The following is a 6,200-nucleotide window of genomic DNA, read 5'->3' on the forward strand; positions in this document are numbered from 1 at the left end:
TTAGTAGGCACTGAAGTCCATAAATATTTCACAAGGAAAAGAATGCATTTCCCAAGCATTGACTAGCTACATATATTATTTATATGAAACCATAACTTAAGTTGAAAAACAATAAATGCTTCAACAACAGACCTGTTCACAACCTACTCCATTACCAAGTAAAGTAGGCTCTGCCTGCTCCTGAGGATCCTGTAACTATGCAGAAATTCACTGAGACCTGCACAGAAACCTATAAAGGTGCAGGATGAGATTGCAGTCACTGCACCAACACCAGTTAACTTGAAATTACATGGACAACAGATTACAAGATGCTGAAAATCATTTACATTTCATATTTGTGCTGCACTTATGCTCATGTTTGAAGTCAGGTCTCTCACTCTAAATAAGGGAAGGGAAGGCACAAGAAGGGAGAGGTGTTACCTCCCTTTTCATACCCAAACCATCAGAGTTCAGGGAGATTAAGGACTCTATTTTCCACCACCATGGCCACTCACCAGTAGCCTTTTCCAGAGGAAAAAGGTGCTACAAAAAAAAGAAGTGGGTCATAAAAACCAGAAATTGCAGATTCCAGATTGATGCCAAAAAGACTCCTGAAGGTCTGGGAATTGCACTGAGACTTTCCACTTCCCAAACAACTTAGCTACAAAACTCCCCCTTCTTGGTGAAGGATCTTCAGACAGGTTTTTAAATGGCTGCTTTGTCATTCAACCTGTTCAACCCCGCAGAGGAGGCTCTCAGAGGAGGTGTAACAGACTAATGCTCTTTTGCCTGAAGCACTCATAACATTAATGGAAGTTAATTCTGCTGGTGGAAAAGGTTTAAGTGAGTTTTGCTAGCTCATAACCACAGCTAGGGAGAAGGGAAAAGCTTTTGGAGCTAGTGGATCCAAGATGCAGGCATTACCTCCACCATTTACCACTCAGCTGGCAGCTAATGGCCCATGTATAAACTCAGGATGAAAGTGGGTAAAATAAATTGCATTCTTTGGAACAACCATCTCTTCTTTCAGTGGCACAGAAAAAAAAAAAAAAAAAACATCCAAAATGCACCCTGGAAAGCTATTTTGAGTTTGTTCTTTTGGCAAGACACAGAAAGTGCCAAGATAAAGTCAGTCAATTCAGTATTGTGAAGGGAGGGGGAAAAGGCAATAAAAACAGTGGAAGCTCTGAAGACAAGACTCACCTCAGTGCAGACAGCAAGAAGGATATTTATGCACTATTTATACCACTCCAAGTGCAAATTTTGCCTTGCATCGATTACAATTCACGTCTCAAAGATCTTTCTGCAGCTCTGGCATAATTCTAATAATGCAGAGGCAGAGGAAAAGGGAAACAGCAGCCAGGCAGGATCAGCTGGCACATCCCTGTCCCCTCACAGCCCAGGGTGTCACACACGTCCTGACAAACACCCAGACAGAGCAGGCTGGAGGCTGCAGCACGACAGAGCAACAGAGCATTTCCCAGGCATTTCCTTCTTGTTCCCTGGCTCTGCCTCCATCCCCTGCTCTCAGTAGGAGTGGGAGGGTTTGGGGTGCTTGGTTTGGCAGTGATGTGCTGGGCCAAGCCTTGGCCAGTGTCAGGGGAAGGAAGTGCATCAGGAGGATGTCTGGCTGATGTTGTGCCACCCCTGTGGTCACCAAGGCAGGAAGGTGTCCCTGCAGTCCCTCCAGAGCTCCCAGTGACTGTGCAGCCATGGCAGGAGTTGGGCCTGACCCAGTCCCAGCCCAGCTGAGCACAGCTCTGAGCAGTGAAGCCCCCCCGGTTATTACAGCACTGCTGGTATCTGTGGCAGGTGACAACTAATGCAGTGTGTTTGGATCCAAGAGCCCTCTGCAACAGACAGGAAGAGAAATAACTTTGGGAAAGGGGGTGTTGACAAGCAGGGACTTGTGGAAACTGACTGGAAAATCAGGAGTCTGCACACCCAGCTCCCCCCACTCCTAGAGCAGCCAAAAATCATCCCCACCATCAGAGCATCACTGCTCTCTGTGCTCCATTTTCCATGAAAAGGCATTTTGGGGAAGTTCTGCTTTGGTTGAAAGAACCAACTCACCCTCAACACCTGCTCCTTCCAAGGCTTATCCAAAGAGGATTTCTGGTAGCACCATGAAGATATGCCCAGCCCTGTGCTCCACTAAAGCCAGACTCCACAGGTTCTTTGCCCCAGCAAGCTGAAATTGCTGTCACCATTTAGCAGGAGGCAGAGTGACAGAACCCCTTGAAAGGATTATTCAGCCCTATGGTCCCAGACAATGCCCTAAAAGATTGGAATGGGCACCCAGCTTGGCCTCACACAATTCCTGCACTGGCCACACCTCCAGGAGGTGATTCCCTGTGGTTTCTGCAGCACTGAGGTACCAGTGAGCATCCTGCAGACCTGAGCCAGGGCATGGAGCAGCTCCCAGGAATGTGCTGTGTGCAGGATGTTGGAATCCATGGGCAGCCCAGGTGATCCCAGTGCTCATCCACAGCTGATTCCACACCCAGGACAGAGGATGAGAGTAGGGCTGTGTCCAACCCAACCCCTCTCCACACCAGTCCCAGGTAGGTGTGGATTTGCTGTTTGTGAACCCTTCACAACAGTGGGAAATCACATCCAGCTCTGTCACTCTCAGAGCTCACACTATAAAACCTTCATTGCTCCAATCCGTGAAGCAAAATGACAAATGGCTCCAGTCAAAAGCTTACAGTCAGGACCTAAATCTTCCACCACCCCCTTTCTGCCTGAATTCATTTTAGGTGTTCTGTGAGATAAATTGTATTTTGCATTCTTCCAACTGCAAAAATAGATTATTCAATCTATTAAAATAAATATATGAAGAAAAAAATTGAGAACATGAAAAAGAAAGGAAATATTAGTGTACTCAGAAGTCAGAGTCATGCTAAAGAATCCCAGTGCTACTGAGACACCTGTGCTATATTTCTGCAGGGGCAGCAAGGAAGAAAGAAAATCAAGGGAAAAAAAAAAAGAAAAATCCTACACCTTTTCAGAGTCTTTTTGAAGAGAGTTTAAGGTTAAAATAAAAGCAGGTGTCATAACTTCAGTTGCACTGTATCAGCTCACTGACTTCAATGGGAGCAAGGGCCAAATTTTTTTAATCTTCTGCTTATACCTCCAGGTACTGTAGGGCATCCCCTGGGCAGTGTCAGGGGTTGTGCCTGAGTTACAGATTTTGCCCAGCATGGTTATGGTTATCATCTCAAGCAGCCTTCCTCCTCCCTCTCCCACAGGGCTCCACACATCGTTTTTCTCTAACTGGCCAAGTTCAGTTCTGCACAGAAGACACAAGAAAATCTGAATTGTCCAGGGGGCTGTGTTTGGATGTCCCAGGAGAGGGGCTGGAGGCTCCTCCTGGAAGCTGTGCTGGTCCCTCAGCCACCATTACCTCCTTTCACATCCCTTCACACTGGTTCATGGATTTACCTTCCACCAACACTTCAGTGAGAAGTTCTACATTCCTCAAGAAGTGAAAGCCAAAAATTCCAGACCCCAAAGCTGCAGGGGCTAAAACTGAAGAATTGGTACCTACATGTTTGTGTAGCTGGGCCCCTGACACTATAAAGCAGCAATTACCACTTTTTTGAGTCTTCCATCACCTCAGTCACCCACTAGACCAGATCTCTTGGGTCAGCCCCTCTGACCTGTTTAGTAGAATATTTTTTATTCTGACAGTTGCAGATCAAGCTCAGCTGGATCTATTTACCAGACTTGGAGATGAAACTCTTGAAAGATGAAGCTACTTTATATTTAGGCATCTGAATTTTTTTCTTAGAGAAAAATATTTTTAAGTTGATGTTTCATTTCAGATAAAAAAAAATTCATTCCACTTAAAGTTTTTTATTGATTTTTTTATTCAGCCAGCAAACCAAGAAATTATTATCAATTATTTCCCCAGTGCTGCTTAGATTTGGGCACCAAATAGATTTCAGTGCAGACAAAAACCAAACAAGGGCTGTGTTGCTAACTCTGACCAGCTTACTCTTAGTTCTGCAATAGTGGATTTTTTTTAAAGCTCCAGCTTCTTGAATCATATGATTCTATGAATATCTCAGCTTGATTTCCCACTGAAAGTAGAGGCCTGACAATTTCAGTTGCAAATATAAGCTCACATGGTGAAGCAGTAAATGTCCCAAACAAGCAAAACATCTGTTTTTCCATCTTACTAACTCTAAAGTCAATCTCGTCATATAGGACAAATATTATTTGTGATTTTTGAACTCTTATGGTAGAAACTACTGTAAATTACATTCCAGGAGCTATTTTAGAAAGAAATCTCCATCCCTGGGGCTTTTGACCCTTCTCTGTTCTTGGCCTTCTCCCCTGTGTTTTGGGGAAGGAAACCATCAGGCAGCTCAGCCCAAACCCGTACAAACAGCAAGAGTTAATTTGGTGCAATGTATCTGAGTGTAGTAACTGATTACATTTTTCCCCAAAGGAAACTTCAGTTAATTTGGTTAGTGACTCATATGCCAGGCTGCCAATTACAACACAGATGATTACACACATAAATTCACGTCGGAGTGGCTCAACGATCACAGGGAGGGAAAAAAAAAAAAAAAAAAAAAAAAGGAAAATAATAAAAAAGAAGCAGAGAGGAAAAAAAGGGCTCCCATTTACCTTAGTGGGGCTGGGGGTGGGTAAGAGCACACCCTGCAAGGTGCTGGGTGCCCATGCAGGTCTCTGGAGACTGAGTGCCAAAAGCTGTGAGACTGGGACGTGCCATCCCTGCAGTGGCAGTGTCTGTAGCTTTGCATTTGGGATTTTCACTGCAGAAATGTGTGGCACGCTCTCTAAAAGATTGTTTGCCAGTATCGTTAGAGGAATCCATACACAAAGGGAGCAGGAAGGAGGTTAAATGAGCAGTGCTTGGCAGTACATCAGTAAATCATTTAAAGATAACCTGTGCATACCAATACCCTAAAAAAAAAAAAAAAATCCAATTAAAGTAACTTATTGCAAACCCAGTCCCATTTCTGAAGTGCTTTATATTCCTAAGGAGGAGTGGGAGAGGGAGAGGAAAGAAACAGGACAAGGAGTGAGAGTCTGATGCTATCACATGAGGAAAGCCCAGGCTGGGGATGGGAAAAGAATTCCTACATGCCTCATCAATGGGAATCGATACCAAGGGGGTTGGCCAGGCTCCTCAATACATATATTCAGAGAAAATGAGACTTTGCACTTAAAAGCAATAGGAAGTTCTGACATTGGTGGCGAGCGTAGGAGGAAGAAGGTTTTCTTTTATCTTAAAAGAAAGATACTTCACTGGCCTCAAATGTGTTTCTAGCTAGACATCCCTGCAGATAAACAGCTGCATGCAGTTCCTGAAGCCAGGGTCAGCAGGCTGCAATGGGGGAATTCATGCAGCTCCTTGCTGGGGAGGTTGAAATCCTTTACAAACAGTAATTAAGCTTCGTGGCACCAGGGTACTATTATACCAGTTTTACAAGGGAATAAAAAGAATGTGGCAGCAAAGTGATTTGCCCAAGGTCATCCAGCAAGTGAGTGGCAGAACCAAGTACTGCATGCAGATTCCTGGTCTCCCACCCTCACCTCTCACCAGCAGACAAGCCCCCTACCTTGGCTTTTATTAAATAACCATTACAAAATGTATTAATTTTAATTTGGAACTATGTAAATTGACTCTTTCCCAAAAGACAGCAATTGGCTGTTAAATAAATACCCACTGATTATTGCAATCATATTTGCTGACGAGTGGATCATCAGTGTAATGTGCTGGGTTCAATAAAAAGCTTATTGCCTGTCAAATAAACATGATGAGCAGAGTCTGGACTGACATGGGACAAATCCAACAGCCACTGGCTTTGGTGGGAACTTCAGCTGCTCAGCACCTTTTAGAGGCTGAGTTCAAGTGTTTTTTGCAATATGTAGAGAGAAAACTGGTGCTGCCAAAGCAGAACTAACTCCATTAGCAAGATGACTTTAGGTCAGATCCTGGCACCCTAAACTTGATTGTGAGAGGAGTTAAGTCTCCCTGATTTCTGTAAAGACAGCTCAGTGTGCAATGCTGTTCTTAAAAGGGTAAAAGTAGTAGAAATAATTCCTGTAGTATTGGAATTGGGGTGGTGGTAGGAGATTATAGTTGGATGGCTCAGGGTAGCGGGAGGAGTAGGGTGATTTCTATGTCGAACAGGAGGAAGAGGATGGCTACTAGGGAGAAGAAGATTAAGAAGGGGATTTTT

This window comes from Ammospiza caudacuta, chromosome 20, assembly GCF_027887145.1.
Source record: "Ammospiza caudacuta isolate bAmmCau1 chromosome 20, bAmmCau1.pri, whole genome shotgun sequence".
Lineage (NCBI taxonomy): Eukaryota > Metazoa > Chordata > Aves > Passeriformes > Passerellidae > Ammospiza > Ammospiza caudacuta.